Source organism: Bombina bombina, chromosome 3, assembly GCF_027579735.1.
Source record: "Bombina bombina isolate aBomBom1 chromosome 3, aBomBom1.pri, whole genome shotgun sequence".
NCBI lineage: Eukaryota > Metazoa > Chordata > Amphibia > Anura > Bombinatoridae > Bombina > Bombina bombina.
In genome coordinates, this window is record NC_069501.1 from 680,453,010 (window position 1) to 680,476,918 (window position 23,909).

A 23,909-nucleotide genomic window follows, 5' to 3' on the forward strand; every position below is an offset into this window, starting at 1 on the left:
GAACACCCATAAACTACCTATCAACTCTTAAACCACCACCCTCCCGCATCGCAAATGCTAAATTTCATCTACTAACCCCTAATCTGCTGCCTACCCACATCGCGACTATTAAATAAACCTATTAACGGTTTATCCGCCGCCCACCCACATCGCCAACACTAAATAAATCTAGTAACCCCTAACCCGCCCCTCCCCGACATCCCCAACGCTAAATAAAATTATTAACCCCTAATCCACCACTCCCCGACATCAGCGACACTAAATAAAATTATTAACCCCTAATCTGCTGCTGCCCGATATCAGCAACACTAAATAAAATCATTAACCACTAATCCACCGCCCTTCGACATTGCTGACATCTAAATAAAGTGATTAACCCCTAATCCTCTGCTCCCCAACATTGCTAACCCTATTAACCCCTAACCACCGGTCCCCCACATCACAACTAATAAATAAACCTTTTAACCCCTAAACCACCAGCCCCCCCACATTGCAACTAATAAATAAATCTATCAACCCCTAAACCACTGGAACCCCACATCACAAAACACTAAACTATTAACCCTTAAACCTAACACCCCCTAACTTTAAATTAAAAGGTACAATATAACTATTCTAAAATAAATAAAAACTTACCTGTGGAATAAAAAAAAAAACTAACATTAAACTATAAATTAACCTAACATTAGTTTTCTAATAAAATAAAAAAACTACCAATTAAAAAACCTAAATTACACATTTAAAAAAACCTAATACTACGAAAAAATAAAAAAAATCTAACATTACAAAAAATAATAAACACTAAATTACAAAAATAATAAACAAAATAATCTAACTCCACAAATTTCTCTGGTCCTCTGAAGCCCAACTACCTTTCGAACAGTTGAAAAAATATTTCACCACTGCCCCAATTTTTCATCTGCCAAATTCAGAAAATCAATTCGTAGTTGAGGTTGATGCATCAAACTCAGGTATTGGGGCCATACTCTCTCAAAGGATTCAATTATTTCAACCTCTTTACACCCAATAGCATTCTATTCTAGAACCTTAAAGGGACACTGATTCCATTTTTTTTCTTTTGTGATTCAGATAGAGCATGCAATTTTAAGCAACTTTCTAATTTACTCCTATTATCAAATGTTCTTCATTCTCTTGGTATTTTTATTTAAAAAGCAAGATTGTAAGTTTAGATGCCGGCCCATTTTTGATGAACAACCTGGGTTGTTCTTGCTGATTGGTGGATAAATTAATCCACTAATAAACAAGTGCTGTCCAGGGTTCTAACTTTAAAAAAAAAAAAAATAGCAAGAGAATGAAGAAAAATTGATAATAGGAGTAAATTAGAAAGTTGCTTAAAATTACATGTTCTATCTGAATCACAAAATAACAAAAATTGGGTTCAGTATCCCTTTAAATTCAGCAGAACTGAATTATTCAGTTGGAGACAAGGAATTACTGGCAATCAAATGTGCAATGGAAACATGGCGCCATATATTAGACGGTACCTCAAAACCCTTCCTAATCCTTACCACCAACCACAAAACTCTTGACTATATCAAGAAAAACAAGACCCTGTCTTCTTGACAGGTCCGGTGGAGTCTCTTCTTTGACAGATTTAATTTCCTTATCACCTACAGACCAGGATCCAAGAATACCAAGCAGACACCCTATCTAGACGTATAGATCTGGTTCCAGAAAAGAGAATCACTCTCACATCTTGTCATTAGATCAGATTGTAGGATTTACATCATCTTTAGATTAAGAAATTATAGAGGCCTTTTAAACAGATACTGAACTACCTAATCTCAATTTAAGACATGAATCTTCAGGATTATGTTTTCATGGGGACCAAATTTATATTCCCTCATCACTCAGAAACCTTCTTCTCAGACACTTCCAAGAATCAATCAAAAACATGATTCAGAGTATCCAGGAATATGTCCAATCTTGCAATATCTGTGTCAGAAATAATTTGGATGAAAAAAAAAACATTTGGGTATCCAACTCCAATTCCCATACCTGATAGTCCTTGGTCATTCATATCGATGGATTTTATTGTAGATCTACCCTCCTCTCAACAACATAATACCATTCTAGTTGTAATAGATCATCTCACTAAACTAGCACATTTCATCCCATTAAAACATTTACCTTCAGCTATTCAGACCACAGAGGCGTTCTCGCATATTGTAAAACTCCACAGCCTTGCCTCTACTATAATCACTAATTGTGGATCTCAATTTACTTCGAGGTTTTGGAAAGTACTCTGCAAGATTCTTATGATTGACTCCAGATTTACTACCGCCTACCACCCACAAACTAATGGGCTAACGGAAAGGATAAATCAAATACTAGAACTATATCTCTGTTGTTATATATCTCACCTTCAAGATGACTGGTTTAATTTCTTACCAATAGCAGAGTTTTTGTACAACAATTCTATGAATACTTCCAAAAAACTTGCTCCATTTTATGCAACTTACGGATATCATCCAGCCATATTTTTAATTTCTAACACCAATTCTGACTCCCCAGCAGCTTCAGACTTCTCAACTAACATAAAGAAAACTCTTGATCTCCTGAAAGAACATCTTTCTGAAGCCAAATCAAGACAAAAACATTACTATGATTTAAGACACAGACCTGCACCTCAATATAAAATCGGTGATCTGGTTTGGTTATCCACAAAACACTTAAATCTGAATGAACCCTCGAAAAAACTAGCTAATCAATTCATTGGACCTTTTTCCGTAAAGTGGGTCATCAATCCTAATGCTGTTATCTTGGCCTTACCTGATTCACTCAAAATACACCTTTCATTTCATGTATCCCTTTCAGAAGCCCCACATAAAAGACATCAATCCAATTTGACTCCAAACTCCAGCACCTATTGCCCTCATTGAGGATCACATTGAATACGAAGTGGATAAAATAATAGATTCTCATTTCAGACGTAGAAGATTGGAGTATCTTGTAGAATGGAATGGTTATGGACCAGAGGAGAACTCCTGGATCCCCTATACTAATGTTGATGCTCCTAAACTGACTTAATCTTTCTATGAGTGATTTCCCAGTCCCCGGCATTGAGAGAGAGTGCCGCAACTTGCCAAGAACATTACCGCCATCAGTGCTTGCTTCTGGATACTAAAATTGGATACTAAAAGCAGAGCACTTTTCTATCGGCTTCACCTCTTCTACCTCGGATAAGCCGGATCAATCTGACATGAGACCGCAAGTGTATTGTTCACTATCTATTTGCATACTGAACTGATGTGCTGATTCCGATTACTCTCTAATGTCATCTGTGCTGTGAATGCCTGCACATATCCTCTGCCAACCAGATATTGGAACTGTTGTTTGATGATACATACTCACTAACATATCTCATTGACGACAAATTCTAATCCAGACTTCTAACCACTCAAACTAACTGCTTAACTTTTCAGCTGCACTTTCAATTCCACAATTGTCTCCTTCTAGGGGCTCTGTCTGCAGCTTATATATATATAGGGCCTAACTTCTTTGCTTCTTATGTGTGCAGCCTGCAGTTTATAACATTAATCTTGTGATGTTAATCTTTTCTCTAGTATTGCACCAATTTAAACCAGAACTCTCTCTCAGGTATTAACAAGATTATGTACACCTGAAATCTTTTATTCTATAAACTGCTGTCAAATAATTAATTCTGTTCATATCTCTCTATGTCTGAGCAGTTTCTATAAATAGCAACAAACCAAACTGCTACCTAGTTAAAATTTAATAGCTACCTAGTTAAAATAATTACAAAATTACCTGTAAAATAAATCCTAACCTAAGTTACAATTAAACCTAACTCTACACTATCAATAAATAAATTAAATACAATACCTACAAATAAATACAATTAAACCTAACACTACACTATCAATAAATAAATTAAATAAAATACCTACAAATAAATACAATGAAATAAACTAAAGTACAAAAAATTAAAAAAGCTAAGTTACAAAAAATAAAAAAATATTTACAAACATTAGAAAAATATTACAACAATTTTAAACTAATTACACCTAGTCTAAGCCCCCTAATAAAATAACAAAGACCCCCAAAATAAAAAAATGCCCTACCCTATTCTAAATTAAAAAAGTTCAAAGCTCTTTTACCTTACCAGCCCTGAAAAGGGCCCTTTGCGGGGCATGCCCCAAAGAATTCAGCTCTTTTGCCTGTAAAAAAAACACATACAATACCCCCCCCAACATTACAACCCACCACCCACATACCCCTAATCTAAACCAAACCCCCCTTAAATAAACCTAACACTAAGCCCCTGAAGATCTTCCTACCTTATCTTCACCTCGCCGGGTATCACACCGATCCGTCCTGGCTCCGATGTCTTGATCCAAGCCCAAGCGGGGGGCTGAAGATGTCCATGATCCGGCTGAAGTCTTCATCCAAGCGGGAGCTGAAGAGGTCCATGATCCGGCTGAAGTCTTCTATCAACGGCATCTTCAATCTTCTTTCTTCCGGAGCCATCATCTTCCAGCCGACGCGGATCCAACCTCTTCTACCGACGCCTACTTGCCGAATGACGGTTCCTTTAAATGACGTCATCCAAGATGGCGTCCGTCGAATTCCGATTGGCTGATAGAATCCTATCAGCCAATCGGAATTAAGGTAGGAAAATTCTGATTGGCTGATGGAATCAGTCAATCAGAATCAAGTTCAATCCGATTGGCTGATCCGATCAGCCAATCAGATTGAGCTCGCATTCTATTGGCTGTTCCGATCAGCCAATAGAATGCAAGCTCAATCTGATTGGCTGATTGGATCAGCCAATCGGATTGAACTTGATTCTGATTGGCTGATTCCATCAGCCAATCAGAATTTTCCTACCTTAATTCCGATTGGCTGATAGAATCCTATTAGCCAATCGGAATTCGAGGGACGCCATCTTGGATGACGTCCCTTAAAGGAACCTTCATTCTTCAGTTGGACGTCGGAAGAAGAAGATTGATCCGCGCTGGAGGTCTTCAAGATGGAGCCGTTCCTCATCGGATGAAGATAGAAGATGCCGCTTGGATCAAGATGGTTGCCGGTCCGGATCTCCTCTTCTTCCCGGATAGGATGAAGACTTTGGAGCCTCTTCTAGACCTCTTCAGCCGCCGCTTAATAGAAGATTTCAGCCGGATTATGGATCGCCAGCCCCCGCTTGGGCTTGGATGAAGATTTCGGAGCCTGGAGCGATCGGTAAGCCTGGCATGGTGAAGATAAGGTAGGAAGATCTTCATGGGCTTAGTATTAGGTTTATTTAAGGGGGGTTTGGGTTAGATTAGGGGTATGTGGGTGGTGGGTTGTAATGTTGGGGGGGGGTATTTTTTTTTTTTTTACAGGCAAAAGAGCTGAATTATTTGGGGCATGCCCCACAAATGGCCCTTTTCAGGGCTGGTAAGGTAAAAGAGCTTTGAACTTTTTTAATTTAGAATAGGGTAGGGCATTTTTTTATTTTGGGAGTCTTTGTTATTTTATTAGGGGGCTTAGAGTAGGTGTAATTAGTTTAAAATTGTTGTAATATTTTTCTAATGTTTGTAAATATTTTTTTATTTTTTGTAACTTAGTTCTTTTTTATTTTTTGTACTTTAGTTAGTTTATTTAATTGTAGTTATTTGTAGGTATTGTATTTTTTTTTATATATATATTTTTTATTTGAGAAAGTCACGAAATACAAAAATACCAAACATATGCAACAGTTGACAGCAAGTACAGTTTCAGTTTCAACAGTTTCAACTTACAAGGTACTAAAATGTTGCATGCCACTTCAGATTAACCTTTTCTCATTTTTGGGATAATAAAGCATATGTAAACGAAGACATAATAAGTAGGTACATGTACTCTCATAGAGAAGACTAAGGAAAATGAAGGGGTAAGAAATGGAGAATATGAAGAGAAGAGGCCAGGAGAGGGGATAGAGAAGGGTGGAGGCAACTAAAATAGAATTATAGAAGAAGGAGGCTGGGATCTAATTAACCCTAAGCCTGCTGAAATAGGGAATTTTTCCCACCAGGGTGCCCAGGTTTCATAATAAAAGCCTAATTTATCTAGGGCTGAATGAGAGTAAGCTTCCATTGTTGATATATAGTTTATTGTGGCTAAGATTTGTGTGGTGGTAGGGGGAGTGAGTTGTTTCCAAGCTTTCGCAATTTCTAATTTAGTGGCCATCAGAACGTAGATAGTTAAGGCTTTATGTGTAGGAGTAATGGTTGGGAAATCCAGATGCAGCAGACAAATTTGGGGACTGAGCTTAATAATGATGCCTAGGGAGTGTAGGAGATCAGCTATCTGAAGCCACACGGAGGAGACTCTGATGCAGAACCACCAGATATGAGCTTGGGTACCGATTTGTCCACATCCCCTCCAGCAAGTAGGGGAGTGAGAGTCATATATTTTGTGGAGGGTGACCGGCACTAAATGCCAACGTACTGCAATTTTGTAATGTAGTTCCCAGAGGGATGTGCAGTGTAGTAATTTTTTTGTAGACTTAAGTTCTCTATGCCAGGAGTCAGTATCAGCCGTGAAGTTCAGTTCAGTCTCCCAGGTTGAAAACTGTGAGACTTTGTGTTGCGAGAAAGGGGCTAGTAGGATCTCGTAATGAAACGATAAGGTTCCCCTAACTTTGTGGGGCTGAGACCATCTCTGTTCCTATACTGTAACAGGTCTAAGGTTATCTCTGGGAAATCCCCATGATCTGATCATGGAGCAAAGACGGAAGGACTCGAATTTCAGTGGGGTCGGGATCTGCAATTTATTGCAGATCGCTAAATGGGAAATACCTCCAGTTTGATTATAAAGGTCCGCTATGTGGTCTGCTCCAAAGGAGGACCAGCTGGAGATATGCGTATTGGGTAGGCAAAAAAGAACACTAATAATAGTTTGGCATGGGGAAGGATGGGGGGCAATCAGATTTGAGTGTCTCATCTGATCCCAAAATTGAAGGGCGTCTAGGATCACCGGGTGTGTGGTGAGGAGACTCTTCCAATAATGGGATGGCACCCAGGATAGGTCTGCCAATCCCAAATCTGGAGGGAGAAGTGACTGTTCTACCTCCCTCCAGGAGGCCGGACTATCATTGTGGCCCCATTCTATAACATGAGCTAGGCGCGCAGCTTGATAGTAGAGGATAACATTAGGCATTCCCAGTCCGCCTCTATCACTTGGTCTCTGGAGGGTTTGTCTCGAAGTTCGAGGCTTCCTACCCTTCCAAACGTAACATGTGATGAGGCTCTGAAGTTTATTAAGAATTGGCCGCAGTATATTAATTGGGATTGTGCGAAAGAGATAGACAATCTTTGGTATAAAGGACATTTTGATGTCCGCGATCCTGCCCGTCCAGGAGATTTCGCGAAATTCCCATGAGTCTAATAGTTTTTTCCATTCTGGAAATCTCTCCGTAAGGTTTTTGGAGATGACAGTGGTGACATTTGGGGAGAGATGGATACCTAGTAATTTGATGGAGTGAGGGGACCATTGAAACTTATATCTATCGCGTAAAATAAAGAGGTCTTGAGGTGTGACGTTAACGTATAAGGCCTCAGTTTTAGAAAAATTTAGTTTGTAGTAACTTAGGGTTTTGAACTTAGAGATGATTTTAAACACAGCAGGGAGTGATCTATATGGGTCTGTAAGCAATAATGTTACATCATCTGCATATAAAGAGATGGTATGTTGACGGGAACCTATTGGGAAGCCAGAAATGTCCGGATCTGATCTGATAGCTTGAGCGAATGGCTCGATAGAAAGAGCGAACAGGAGTGGGGAAAGGGGACAGCCCTGCCTCGTCCCGTTGGTTATGTCAAAACTATTGGATTGAAAACCAATTCCTTTAACACTGGCAGTTGGACTAGAATAGAGGGCTTGAACCGCTGTAATGAATATCTCTGGAATCCCAAAAGCGAGCAAGGTTTCCCACAAGTACTCCCACCTCACCCTATCAAAAGCTTTCTCAGCGTCTAACGATAGGGCTAACGTGGGAATATCTCCTCTTGAACTTTCCAACAGTATGTCTAAAACACGCCGTGTGGCGTCCGGGCCCTCTCTTCGGGGTATAAACCCCACCTAGTCTGGGTGTACCAGGGTGGGGGTGATTCGGGCAAGGCGATTTGCTAATATCTTAGCATAAAGTTTAGTATCTATGTTGAGCAGAGAAATTGGGCGGTAACTCCCGCATTCCTGAGGGTCCTTGCCCGGTTTCAGTATGGTGGTAATTGAAGCCTCGAGGAATTCCTTCCGAAAGCTACCCCTGTTTAATACTTCATTGAATACTCTGCAGAGAATTGGGGCAATCTGAGGGGAGTAGGATTTATAAAATTGGCTTGTGAAGCCATCCGGTCCTGGAGATTTCGCTAATTTAAGAGTACTTATGCCCAATGTAACCTCATCAAGAGAGATGGGGGATGTCAAAGCTGCCAAGTCTGCTTGGTCCAGTTGGGGGAGATTTAAAGAATATAGATACCTAAAAATGCCATCTTGGTCAAGAGTTATCGTGGGATCTGAAGAGGCTAGGTTATATAAATGGTGATAGAAATGTTTGAAAGCCTCACCAATTTCAGTAGGGGATGTAACACATCCGCTACTGGTATTAATAGCAGTGATTTTGGCTTGTGCCATCTGGTTCCGAAGTTTCCTGGCCAACAGTGTAGAGGCTTTGTTACTATTATGATAGTAGACTTGTTTAAGCCTTTCTAACGCATGTTGGGTTTTATTGACTTCTAAAGCCTTTATCTGATTTGATTTGTGCACTTGTTGCAGCCGAGTAAGTATTAGAGAGCTCAAGCTTCAAGATTCTAAGTTGGCAGTTAAGAGATGCGAGCGAGGCTCCCTGAGCTCTCCTGATTTGGGAGGCCTTTTCAATAAAGATTCCTCTAAGATATGCCTTAAGAGAAGCCCAGATCACCTCCTCCGACAGAAGAGGAGTACAATTTTCATCCATAAAGGTGGTGATAGCTGCTAAAGTCTCCACCTTAATCACAGGAGTAGTGACCAGGAAGTTTTTAAGGCGCCACGTGATGCCTACTGCGTGTGGGGAAGGGTTACCCAGGACCATTGTCAGGGAGTCGTGATCCGATCACGAGATCACTGAGATCGTTGCGTCAGAAATCGTGTCTAAGAGGCGAGAGCTTAAGAAAAATAGATCGATCCGGGTATGAGATTTATGGGGAGCCGAATAGAAAGTGTAATCTCGACTATTCGGATGAACTGCTCTCCACACATCGTATAGGTTGCACTGTTTAAATAAGCTTTGGAAGGCTGCAGAAAGAGGATGTAATGTCCTCTCTGAAGTGGAGATTGGAGGGCCTGTTCGATCAATCAGGGGGTTCCAAATGAGATTAAAATCCCCACCCCATACCAGCTCTCCCTGAGTCACGGCTGACACTGACTCCAACAAATGTCTGAGAAATCTAATTTGGCCTGAATTGGGTGCGTAGATATTTACCAGAGTAAATACTTTAGAGTTGAGTTTGCAGATTAGAATTATAAAACGTGCTTGCGAGTCTTTTTCTATGTAAATGGGTTCGTATAGGGATGAGGAGCTGATCAATATAGCAACCCCTCTGGACTTGGAATGAAAGAACGCTGCGATTACAGTGGGGAATTTTCGGTATGTGTATGCGAAACTTGCGGTAGCTAGCCAGTGCGTTTCCTGAATAAAGGCTACATCAACTTCATTGCGTGACAGCATGTTGAGCCCCTGTGCATTAAGGGTTATAAACTTCAATCCTGACATTGTGAGTATATATCTATGTTTCTCCAAATCTTATCTTAGGGAACTATGAGAGAGTTAGGAAAATAGATTACTATTCTTAAGTATGCAAAGCCCACTTTGGCCTAGATTTGGAGTTTGGCGGTAGCCGTGAAAACCAGCGTTAGAGGCTCCTAACGATGGTTTTAGGCTACCGCCGGTAATTGGAGTCAGTCAGCCGCGACTTTTCCATACCGCAGATCCCCTTACGTCAATTGCGTATCCTATCTTTTCAATGGGATCTTTCTAACTCCGGTATTTAGAGTCGTGGCTGAAGTGAGCGTTAGAAATCTAACGACAAAACTCCAGCCGCAGAAAAAAGTCAGTAGTTAAGAGCTTTCTGGGCTAACGCCGGTTCATAAAGCTCTTAACTACTGTGCTCTAAAGTACAGTAATACCCATAAACTACCTATGTAACCCTAAACTGAGGTCCCCCCACATCGCCGCCACTCGATTAAAATTTTTTAACCCCTAATCTGCCGACCGCCACCTACGTTATACTTATGTACCCCAAATCTGCTGCCCCTAACACCGCCGACCCCTATATTATATTTATTAACCCCTAACCTGCCCCCCACAACGTCGCCGCCAGCTACCTACAATAATTAATCCCTAATCTGCCGACCGCAAAGCGCCGCTACTTACGTTATCCTTATGTACCCCTAATCTGCTGCCCCTAACACCGCCGACCCCTATATTATATTTATTAACCCCAAATCTGCCCCCCACAATGTCGCCTTCACCTGCCTACACTTATTAACCCCTAATCTGCCGACCGGACCGCACCGCTATTATAATAAAGTTATTAACCCCTAATCCGCCTCACTAACCCTATAATAAATAGTATTAACCCCTAATCTGCCCTCCCTAACATCGCCGACACCTAACTTCAAACATTAACCCCTAATCTGCCGACTGGAGCTCACTGCTATTCTAATAAATGTATTAACCCCTAAAGCTAAGTCTAACCCTAACACTAACACCCCCCTAAATTAAATATAATTTACATCTAACGAAATTAATAAACTCTTATTAAATAAATTATTCCTATTTAAAGCTAAATACTTACCTGTAAAATAAATCCTAATATAACTACAATATAAATTATATTTATATTATAGCTATTTTAGGATTTATATTTATTTTACAGGTAACTTTGTATTTATTTTAACCAGGTATAATAGCTAAAATAGTTAAAATAATTACAAAATTACCTGTAAAATAAATCCTAACCTAAGTTACAATTAAACCTAACACTACACTATCAATAAATTAATTAAATAAAATACCTACAATTACCTACAATTAAACCTAACACTACACTATCAATACATTAATTAAATACAATATCTACAAATAAATAGAATGAAATAAACTAACTAAAGTACAAAAAATAAGAAAGAACTAAGTTACAAAAAATAAATTTTTTTTACAAACATCAGAAAAATATTACAACAATTTTAAACTAATTACACCTACTCTAAGCCCCATAATAAAATAACAAAGACCCCCAAAATCAGCCAATCGGATTGAACTTGATTCTGATTGGCTGATTCCATCAGCCAATCAGAATATTCCTACCTTAATTCCGATTGGCTGATAGAAGCCTATCAGCCAATCGGAATTCGAGGGACGCCATTTTGGATGACGTCATTTAAAGGAACCGTCATTCGGCGAGTAGGCGTCGGGAGAAGAGGATGTTCCACGTCGGATGGAAGATGATGGCTCCCGAAGAAAGAAGATTGAAGATGCCGTTGATAGAAGACTTCAGCCGGATCATGGACCTCTTCAGCTCCCGCTTGAATGAAGACTTCAGCCGGATCATGGACCTCTTCAGCTCCCGCTTGGATGATGACGTCAGCCGGATCATGGACCTCTTCAGCCCCCCGCTTGGGCTTAGATCAGGACATCGGAGGAGCTCTTCTGGATCGATTGCTGAACCTGGTATGGTGAAGATAAGGTAGGAAGATCTTCAGGGGCTTAGTGTTAGGTTTATTTAAGGGGGGTTTGGGTCAGATTAGGGGTATGTGGGTGGTGGGTTGTAATGTTGGGGGGGGGGGTATTGTATGTGTTTTTTTACAGGCAAAAGAGCTGAATTCTTTGGGGCATGCCCCGCAAAGGGCCCTGTTCAGGGCTGGTAAGGTAAAAGAGCTTTGAACTTTAGTAATTTAGAATAGGGTAGGGCATTTTTTTATTTTGGGGGTCTTTGTTATTTTATTAGGGGGCTTAGAGTAGGTGTTATTAGTTTAAATTGTAATATTTTTCTGATGTTTGTAAATATTTTTTTATTTTTTGCAACTTAGTTCTTTTTTATTTTTTGTACTTTAGTTAGTTTATTTCATTGTATTTATTTGTAGATATTGTATTTAATTAATGTATTGATAGTGTAGTGTTAGGTTTAATTGTAGGTAATTGTAGGTATTTTATTTAATTAATTTATTGATAGTGTAGTGTTAGGTTTAATTGTAACTTAGGTTAGGATTTATTTTACAGGTAATTTTGAAATTATTTTAACTATTTTAGCTATTGTACCTGGTTAAAATAAATACAAAGTTACCTGTAAAATAAATATAAATCCTTACGGCTAGATTTAGAGTTTTGTCGGTAAGGACCCGCGTAGCTAACGCTGGCTTTTTTCTGGCCGCACCTTTAAAATAACTCAGGTATTGAGAGTCCACAGAATGGTTGCGTTAGGCTCCAAAAAAGGAGCGTAGAGCATTTTTAACGCCACTGCAACTCTCGATACCAGAGTTGCTTACGGACGCGGCCAGCCTAAAAAACGTGCTCGTGCACGATTCCCCCATAGGAAACAATGGGGCTGTTTGAGCTGAAAAAAAACCTAACACCTGCAAAAAAGCCGCGTTCAGCTCTTAACGCAGCCCCATTGTTTGCTATGGGGAAACACTTCCTATGTCTGCACCTAACACTCTAACATGTACCCCGAGTCTAAACACCCCTAACCTTACACTTATTAACCCCTATTCTGCCACCCCCGCTATCGCTGACCCCTGTATATTATTTTTAACCCCTAATCTGCCGCTCCGTAAACCGCCGCTACTTACATTATCCCTATGTACCCCTAATCTGCTGCCCCTAACACCGCCGACCCCTATATTATATTTATTAACCCCTAATCTGCCCCCCACAATGTCGCCTCCACCTGCCTACACTTATTAACCCCTAATCTGCCGACCGGACCTGAGCGCTACTATAATAAAGTTATTAACCCCTAATCCGCCTCACTAACCCTATAATAAATAGTATTAACCCCTAATCTGCCCTCCATAACATTGCCGACACCTAACTTCAATTATTAACCCCTAATCTGCCGACTGGAGCTCACCGCTATTCTAATAAATGGATTAACCCCCAAAAAGTTAAGTCTAACCCTAACACTAACACCCCCCTAAATTAAATATAATTTTAATCTAACAAAATTAATTAACTCTTATTAAATAAATTATTCCTATTTAAAGATAAATACTTACCTGTAAAATAAATCCTAATATAGTGTCAGGATTTAAGTCTTGCCGTATCCTGTAAGGCAAGTAATTTATTTTCAAGAACCTCAACTGCTGAGTTAAAAGGAATAAACTTAAAATAGTATGTGTGTTGTTCAAAGAATACTGGGAATTATCATTAATTACTATCAGAGTAAAAGATAGTCCCAGACATCTTAGTTCAGTTATTAGCAGGGGTTAATGGTGATTACACTACAGCTGCCACCTGTGAGTAAACACTAAACAATTGCAGCAGTGTAACACATAGAAACCCCAGTATGGATACATAGAGAAATATAATTACAAACTAGTTTGGAATTTCAGTAGTACAGGCAATAAAAAGGGATCAGGCAAAAGGCAAAATAATAAGTAACTAACTTTAGTGAGTATTTTAAGATAGCTAGTTAAAGTTGGCTCAGATAGATTTAGCAATTGCAGATATATATGATAAACAAGAGTCAGGTATGCTCATATATGATTTGAGTCACAGGAGAGTGAATGTTAAGAGCAGGTCTTACTTGAGAAATTATTAAAGGGTCTGCAGGAATTAGGAACTTGCAAGTCCTGGCAGTCTGGGAGACAGTGCAGCTGAACTGTGTGTTGCTGCTGTGTGAAGCAGGATGGCGTGTGATGTCACCGCTCTGTGAAATCCGGAACTGACAGGCAAAAAAGGCAGAGGCAGACACAGTTTGCAGAGAAGATAGGCTTGGCTGTAGCAGTCCTATAGCATAAGACTCCAATACTAAGCAACTAGGAGAGTGTGGTAAGGAGTTATGTAGGGCTGAAGCAGGATAGACACTCCCATATTTAAAGGGACATGACATATAGCTACAATATAAATTATAATTATATTATAGCTATTTTAGGATTAATATTTATTTTACAGGTAACTTTGTAATTATTTTAACCAGGTACAATAGCTATTAAATAGTTAAGAACTATTTAATAGCTAAAATAGTTAAAATAATTACAAATGTACCTGTAAAATAAATCCTAACCTAAGTTACAATTAAACCTAACACTACACTATCAATAAATTAATAAAATAAAATACCTATAATTATCTACAATTAAACCTAACACTACACTATCAATAAATAAATTAAATACAATATCTACAAATAAATACAATGAAATAAACTAACTAAAGTACAAAAAATAAAAAAGAACTAAGTTACAAAAAATAAAAAAATATTTACAAACATTAGAAATATATTACAACAATTTTAAACTAATTACACCTACTCTAAGCCCCCTAATAAAATAACAAAGCCCCCCAAAATAAACAAATGCCCTACCCTATTCTAAATTACTAAAGTTCAAAGCTCTTTTACCTTACCAGCCCTGAACAGGGCCCTTTGCGGGGCATTCCCCAAGAAGTTCAGCTCTTTTGCCTGTAAAAAAAACATACAATACGCCCCCCCCCAACATTACAACCCACCACCCACATACCCCTAATCTAACCCAAACCCCCCTTAAATAAACCTAACAATAAGCCCCTGAAGATCTCCCTACCTTGAGTCGTCTTCACCCAGCCGAGCCAAATTCTTCATCCAAGCGGAGCAAGAAGAGGTCCTTCATCCGGTAGAAGTCTTCATCCAAGCGGGGCATTAAGGTAGGAAAAATCTGATTGGCTGATTGAATCAGCCAATCAGATTGAGCTCGCATTCTATTGGCTGATCGGAACAGCCAATAGAATGCAAGCTCAATCTGATTGGCATCAGCCAATCAGAATATTCCTACCTTAATTCCGATTGGCTGATAGAATCCACCAATCAGAATTCGAGGGACGCCATCTTGGATGACGTCATTTAAAGGAACCGTCATTCGTCGTTCAGTCGTCGGCCAGGATGGATGTTCCGCGTCGGAGGTCTTCAGGATGCTGCCGCTCCACTCCGGATGGATGACGATAGAAGATGACTCTTGGATGAAGACTTCAATCGGATGGAAGACCTCTTCTGCCCCGCTTGGATGAAGAATTCTATGTGGGTGGTGGGTTGTAATGTTGGGGGGGGGTATTGTATGTTTTTTTTTACAGGCAAAAGAGCTGAACTTCTTGGGGCATGCCCCGCAAAGGGCCCTGTTCAGGGCTGGTAAGGTAAAAGAGCTTTGAACTTTAGTAATTTAGAATAGGGTAGGGCATTTTTTTATTTTGGGGGGCTTTGTTATTTTATTAGGGGGCTTAGAGTAGGTGTAATTAGTTTAAAATTGTTGTAATATATTGCTAATGTTTGTAAATATTTTTTTATTTTTTGTAACTTAGTTCTTTTTTATTTTTTGTACTTTAGTTAGTTTATTTCATTGTATTTATTTGTAGATATTGTATTTAATTTATTTATTGATAGTGTAGTGTTAGGTTTAATTGTAGATAATTATAGGTATTTTATTTAATTAATTTATTGATAGTGTAGTGTTAGGTTTAATTGTAACTTAGGTTATGATTTATTTTACAGGTAAATTTGTAATTATTTTAACTATTTTAGCTATTAAATAGTTCTTAACTATTTAATAGCTATTGTACCTGGTTAAAATAATTACAGTTACCTGTAAAATAAATATTAATCCTAAAATAGCTATAATATAATTATAATTTATATTGTAGCTATATTAGGATTTATTTTACAGGTAAGTATTTATCTTTAAATAGGAATAATTTATTTAATAAGAGTTAATTAATTTCGTTAGATTAAAATTATATTTAATTTAGGGGTAGTGTAAGTGTTAGGGTTAGACTTAGCTTTAGGGGTTAATCCATTTATTAGAATAGCGGTGAGCTCCAGTCGGCAGATTAGGGGTTAATAATTGAAGTTAGGTGTCGGCGATGTTAGGGAGGGCAGATTAGGGGTTAATACTATTTATTATAGTGTTAGTGAGGCGGATTAGGGGTTAATAACTTTATTATAGTAGCGCTCAGGTCCGCTCGGCAGATTAGGTGTTAATAAGTGTAGGCAGGTGGAGGCGACGTTGAGGGGGGCAGATTAGGGGTTAATAAATATAATATAGGGGTCGGCGATGTTAGGGGCAGCAGATTAGGGGTACATAGCTATAATGTAGGTGGCGGCTCTTTGCGGTCGGCAGATTAGGGGTTAATTATTGTAGGTAGCTGGCTGCGACATTGTGGGGGGCAGGTTAGGGGTTAATAAATATAATACAGGGGTCGGCGGTGTTAGGGGCAGCAGATTAGGGGTACATAAGTATAACGTAGGTGGCGGTCGGCAGATTAGGGGTTAAAAAAATGTAATCGAGTGGAGGCGATGTGGGGGGACCTCGGTTTAGGGGTACATAGGTAGTTTATGGGTGTTAGTGTACTTTAGAGTACAGTAGTTAAGAGCTTTATGAACCGGCGTTAGCCCAGAAAGCTCTTAACTACTGACTTTTTTCTGCGGCTGGAGTTTTGTCGTTAGATTTCTAACGCTCACTTCAGACACGACTCTAAATACCGGAGTTAGAAAGATCCCATTGAAAAGATAGGATACGCAGTTGACGTAAGGGGATCTGCGGTATGGAAAAGTCGCGGCTGAAAAGTGAGCGTTAGACCCTTTTTTGAGTGACTCCAAATACCGGCGGTAGCCTAAAACCAGCGTTCGGAGCCTCTAACACTGGTTTTCACGGCTACCGCCAAACTCCAAATCTAGGCCTAAAATAGCTATAATATAAATATAATTTATATTGTAGCTATATTAGGATTTATTTTACAGGTATGTATTTAGCTTTAAATAGGAATAATTTATTTCGGGAGCCATCATCTTCCATCCGACGTGGAACATCCTCTTCTCCCGACGCCTACTCGCCGAATGACGGTTCCTTTAAATGACGTCATCAAAAATGGCGTCCCTCGAATTCCGATTGGCTGATAGGCTTCTATCAGCCAATCGGAATTAAGGTAGGAATATTCTGATTGGCTGATGGAATCAGCCAATCAAAATCAAGTTCAATCCGATTGGCTGATTTTGGGGGTCTTTGTTATTTTATTATGGGGCTTAGAGTAGGTGTAATTAGTTTAAAATTGTTGTAATATTTTTCTGATGTTTGTAAAAAAAAATTATTTTTTGTAACTTAGTTCTTTCTTATTTTTTGTACTTTAGTTAGTTTATTTCATTCTATTTATTTGTAGATATTGTATTTAATTAATGTATTGATAGTGTAGTGTTAGGTTTAATTGTAGGTAATTGTAGGTATTTTATTTAATTAATTTATTGATAGTGTAGTGTTAGGTTTAATTGTAACTTAGGTTAGGATTTATTTTACAGGTAATTTTGTAATTATTTTAACTATTTTAGCTATTGTACCTGGTTAAAATAAATACAAAGTTACCTGTAAAATAAATATAAATCCTAAAATAGCTATAATATAAATATAATTTATATTGTAGTTATATTAGGATTTATTTTACAGGTAAGTATTTAGCTTTAAATAGGAATAATTTATTTAATAAGAGTTTATTAATTTCGTTAGATGTAAATTATATTTAATTTAGGGGGGTGTTAGTGTTAGGGTTAGACTTAGCTTTAGGGGTTAATACATTTATTAGAATAGTGGTGAGCTCCAGTCGGCAGATTAGGGGTTAATGTTTTAAGTTAGGTGTCGGCGATGTTAGGGAGGGCAGATTAGGGGTTAATACTATTTATTATAGGGTTAGTGAGGCGGATTAGGGGTTAATGTTTGAAGTTAGGTGTCGGCGATGTTAGGGAGGACAGATTAGGGGTTAATACTATTTATTATAGGGTTAGTGAGGCGGATTAGGGGTTAATAACTTTATAATAATAGCGGTGCGGTCCGCTCGGCAGATTAGGGGTTAATAAGTGTAGGCAGGTGGAGGCGACGTTGTGGGGGGCAGATTAGGAGTTAATAAATATTATATAGGCGTCGGCGGTGTTAGGGGCAGCAGATTAGGGGTACATAGGGATAATGTAAGTAGCGGCGGTTTACGGAGCGGCAGATTAGGGGTTAAAAATAATATACAGGGGTCAGCGATAGCGGGGGCGGCAGAATAGGGATTAATAAGTGTAAGGTTAGGGGTGTTTAGACTCGGGGTACATGTTAGAGTGTTAGGTGCAGACGTAGGAAGTGTTTCCCCATAGCAAACAATGGGGCTGCGTTAGGAGCTGAACGCGGCTTTTTTGCAGGTGTTAGGTTTTTTTTCAGCTCAAACAGCCCCATTGTTTTCTATGGGGGAATCGTGCACGAGCACGTTTTTTAGGCTGGCCGCGTCCGTAAGCAACTCTGGTATCGAGAGTTGCAGTGGCTTTAAATATGCTCTACGCTCCTTTTTTGGAGCCTAACGCAGTCATTTTGTGGACTCTCAATACCAGAGTTATTTTAAAGGTGCGGCCAGAAAAAAGCCAGCGTTAGCTACGCGGGTCGTTACCGACAAAACTCTAAATCTAGCCGTTTATGAGCTAAGGGAGGGAGGGTGCAGCGGGCAAAATCCGCTCAAATTGGGGGGTAAAAGGGAGTTGAGGGTAGGGTGTATTGGGAGGCTAGAGTTGCTTAGGTAATGGACTTTTAGGTTCAGGTCTTCATGGTACAAATATGGAGGTGTAGACCTTAAGTAGTAAGGGGGGGAGAGGAGAAAGGAGATTAGTCTGAGAGGAGGGAAAGTAAGGTTAATGTCTAGTGAGGTAAAGAGAAAAGGGGGGGGGGGGTGCCAGGACAAGGGCCCCGCTCCACTCACTGAGTTAAAGTCAGAAAATAAAAAGTAAAGTAATAGAAAGTGATAAAACTCTCTAATTATTGAGGCCGAGGTAAAAGATTGGCCTATCATACACTAAATAAATAAAGCAATACAAACGTAGATAACATTTAAAACATTTCAAACATAACTTTCTGAGCTTGGGGAGGCCCCAGATGTGGAAAAAAAAAAAAAACATTCTAGAAAGGACTACTGAAAGAAATTACAACATTTCTCACCTGTGTAGGAAAAAAAACTTATAGGATAGTATCTAAGTTGTAAATAAATCATGCAAACATCCCTGACTGATATAACCTTGTTTCATAATTATGATGACTCACGTAATTAGGGCTGGCAAATGAAAAGGAAAGTGTAATCTAACTTACTAGACTCTACCTGCTTATCCCAATGTTGTGTCTATGGAGAGGCAAGGGGAATAGAGTATGAGAATTTTGAAGGTAGGGCATAAGTTACCTCCATCACCCAGAGGTATCCACATGTTTAGTCTAGGGATATCTTCAATGGAAGATATAGAGAGGGGTAAATAGGTAAATTAAGAGGACAGATAAATTCTATTGTACATACAGTAGTCTCACCCCACTGAGGAGGAGAGCGACTTAGATAAGTATACAGTGGAGTGTGCAAAACGACCAGGTTGTCAAATGTAAAGAAGATATCATATGGGGCTTTATCTAAAGTGGGCGCTGGGATTCTCTGATAACTAGGCTATAAAACTGCTCTGAGTGAAGCGGAGAATATAGGTTAGGACTATTGTGTATTACATACATTGGTTACCTAGATCTGCACAGTGTGTCCTAGAATACAATAAACCTTTAAGCAGAAAAGCTAAGCAGTTAACGTCACAGAAAAAGAAAAATAACAAAGATACTTTACATTGACAGTCCATCTTCTTCAAATCTCTGATAACTGAGAGCACTATAGAGTCAAACTGTAACAGCACACAGAAGGTGCTGTAATTTAAAAAGGATAAAAACAAAACAGGAGCTTAATGGGAGAGAAGAGATTAGTCAGGGGACCGGGGGGCCTGTAGAAATCAGCAGTAGCAAGTGCAATGTGCGCATTGCTGTGATTTTCTCTATTGCTGAGTCAATGTCCCTCAGATTCCGGTAGCTGAATATTCAGAGGGATCAGTCTAAAGAATCACAGGGGTCAAGTCCTCTCTAGCAGCCAAGAGTGCTATGGTGGTGGGAGCAAAGCCGCACTCCTGGAAGACTGGAAGTTGAAGGTCTGCTGTGCTGGTCACCAGGCCGGCGCGGAAACGTTGAGCTTCTTAGGATGTTCATGGACGCTAGGAGGTTGATTGTCAGATGGGATTAGTTTCAGAGATTGCAGAATCTGGAAGCCTTGTTCTAGGGTTGTGATGGTGTAAGATGCATCGTTGTATTGAAAGAATAGGCGGACAGGGAACCCCCACCTGTACTTGATATTGTTGTTACGAAGGCATTGGGTGACTTGGTGAAATAGTCTCCTTCTGGATAAAGTGTGGGAAGAAAGATCTGGGTAGATCTGTATTTCTTGGAATGGATCTTTCAAATTTTTATTTTGGAACAATGCCCTGAGGACTTTTTCTTTAAAAGTGAAGTAGTGCAGTCGCACAATTACATCTCTTGCTGAACCTGAAGGGGCACCTCTTGATCTAAGAGCTCTATGAGCCCTATCTATCAGGTTTTCCTGAGAGGTGATAGCGCCCAGGAGTTCTGTAAAAAGGGTTTGCAGGTAATTGGGCAATTCAGTCGGGCTGATATCTTCAGGAACACCTCTGATTCTAAGGTTGTTCCGACGGGATCTGTCCTCCTGGTCAGCTAACTTGGTTTCTAATCCAGAAATCATTTCAGCCAGTGACTGAGCATAGATTAATAGGTTGGGGTGATCCACATGTAGATCTTCCTGCTTTTTTTCCAGCGATTCTGTTCTCTCCCCCAACAGTGATATATCTTGCTTCAATTCAGAGACCGACGTCTTAAGCTCATGTTTCAGAGATGAGTAATGTGAGTCCATTTTACTTGAGAGTTCCTTGATGGATTCGAGAATTGATGAGGAGGAGTGAGCAGCTCTCTCTGTGGAGTGAGATAAAGCTCTAGACGGCTCTCTGGTAGACTTAATTGAGTCCCTAGAATCTTCATCAGATAGATCCTGCTCAAATGAATTTTTGCTAGAAAAATGATCTGACAGGGTCCTTTTTGGCAAGTCACCATGTTTCTGCTTCTTTCTTTGTGTATGAGCCATCTTACAAAAAGTAGGTAGTAGGTTCAATGTGTTCTTGAAATGCGTATTGTAAGGTGCTTCAAAGTTAAAAAGTAAAGCAGAGGGTGTGTGTCCGGCACCCCCCAGGGGTAGTGTCTAGCCCAGCATGGAAAGGTAGACTATCAGCAAGTAATTCAGAATTGCTCTGGGGTAGGTCTCAGAACTTCTGACAAGCCCTCCTTACAAGATCACCGTATTGCTAGCAAATGTCTTCCCAGGACTACTTTTTTACAGGTCTCCTCTCTCCCCAGGGGATTGCTTTCTTCCAAGCGAGTAGGGTAAAAGGTGTTGTGGGATATGACCCGTGGGCTAAGTGGGCCAACGGGAAAGGGAGAGGAGAGAGGGCAATAGGAAATTGTAGTGTAAAAAGAGAGAATTCACACTCAGCGTAGTAGGATTGGCTAACTGAAGGAGTTACAGAGGTTCGCTCTTGAAAATAAGTAATCCCAGTATTGTTTGCACAAGGAGATTTGAACAGTCACTTAACCCCAACAGTCGTCTGTAGCGACATACACAACAGAAACTGGTCTTAATGTATGTCAGTGGCAATGTGCACTAAATTAGAACTTTGATGCCTGAAGTCCCTTTGTTTAGTTCACTGAGGGCAGTGGAGAGATGAGATGTGGGGTATATGTGGAGATAGAGCCTCTCTGACTGATTGCGTCTCTTGCTGCTTTGAATAGATTCAGCCTAGTAGAGGGTAAAATCCCATGTGGGGATGTAGTCTTAGAGGATTAAGACAAGCGTTTAGGTTCTTTGGTGGTAGCAGGAATATGGAGAAGTGTTCTGTGTTAACCTGCTCCCAGTGTATGCTGAGGACCTGTTATAATGGAGCCTGGGGCACTGAGGGTTAATCTGCATGTGGGCAGCTAAACAAATAACAAAAGTCCCCCTTCTTGGGACACAATAGAAAGCGAGTGTCTTACCCTGAGGACTGATGCGGTAGGGCCCCTCAGTGATTCTGCAGCTCCGGTGTGTGAGGAGGCAGGAATGGCCAGGTCTAAAGCAGGGTACCGTGGGCTGAAGGAGGCCGCTTGTCAATGCGATGTAAATGCAGGTTGCGGCTGAAGGCAGCGTGACTGTTGTGAGAGCGGCACTGTCTAAGCTGTATCCTGGGCGATTGGATGCGGTAATGATCTCCAGTGCTGCGAGTGAGGGGGGGAGATAGAGTTCAGCAGTAGACAGGAGACCGGGTGAGGCTGCAGCCTAAATGATAGTGGGCCTTTACCAATTTGCCTCACACTGTCCTCCTGAGCGGGTCCGGAAGTTCAGTGCTAACAGCGCTGCAGATTATGGCGCAGCTAGAATTTCTCAGCAGAGAGATGCTGGACGGCTCCTCTGGAAGTAAATCCTGTCCCTGCAATGGCCAGGCTGACTCCTTCTAAGAGTTAGGGAAGAGTTGGGGGTAAAAACAAAAAAGAAGAAAGTGAGAAAAAGGGTTAAAAAAGGACTTGGTCTACAGAGCTCCTATGTAGCGTGACCACTCAGTTGCGTGGCAAGCTCCGCCTCCGTAGGTATTGTATTTAATTAATTTATTGATAGTGTAGTGTTAGGTTTAATTGTAGATAATTGTAGGTATTTTATTTAATTAATTTATTGATAGTGTAGTGTTAGGTTTAATTGTAACTTAGGTTAGGATTTATTTTACAGGTAATTTTGTAATTATTTTAACTATTTTAGCTATTGTACCTGGTTAAAATAATTACAAAGTTGCCTGTAAAATAAATATTAATCCTAAAATAGCTACAATATAATTTTAATTTATATTGTAGATATATTAGGATTTATTTTACAGGTAAGTATTCAGCTTTAAATAGGAATAATTTATTTAATAAGAGTTAATTTATTTCGTTAGATAAAAATTATATTTAACTTAGGGGGGTGTTAGTGTTAGGGTTAGACTTAGCTTTAGGGGTTAATACATTTATTATAGTAGCGGTGAGCTCCGATCGGCAGATTAGGGGTTAATGCTTGAAGTTAGGTGTCAGTGATGTTAGGGAGGGCAGATTAGGGGTTAATACTATTTATTATAGGGTTAGTGAGGCGGATTAGGGGTTAATAACTTTATTATAATAGCGGTGCGGTCCGCTTGGCAGATTAGGGGTTAATAAGTGTAGGCAGGTGGAGGCGACGTTGTGGGGGGCAGATTAGGAGTTAATAAATATTATATAGGGGTCGGCGGTGTTAGGGGCAGCAGATTAGGGGTACATAGGGATAATGTAAGTAGCGGCGGTAATAATAACTATTATAGTAGCGGTGCGGTCCGCTCGGCAGATTAGGGGTTAATAAGTGTAGGTAGGTGGCGGCGACGTTGGGGGGGCAGATTAGGGGTTAATAAATATAATATAGGTGTCGGCGGTATTAGGGGCAGCAGATTAGGGGTACATAGGGATAACTTAGCTGGCGGCGGTGTACGGAGCGGCAGATTAGGGGTTAAAAAATTTAATAGAGTGGCGGCGATGTGGGAGGACCTCGGTTTAGGGGTACATAGGTAGTTTATGGGTGTTAGTGTACTTTAGAGCACAGTAGTTAAGAGCTTTATAAACCGGCGTTAGCCCAGAAAGCTCTTAACTCCTGTTTTTTTTCTGCGGCTGGAGTTTTGTCGTTAGATTTCTAACGCTCACTTCAGCCACGACTCTAAATACCGGCGTTAGAAAGATCCCTTTGAAAAGATAGGATACGCAAATGGCGTAGGGGGATC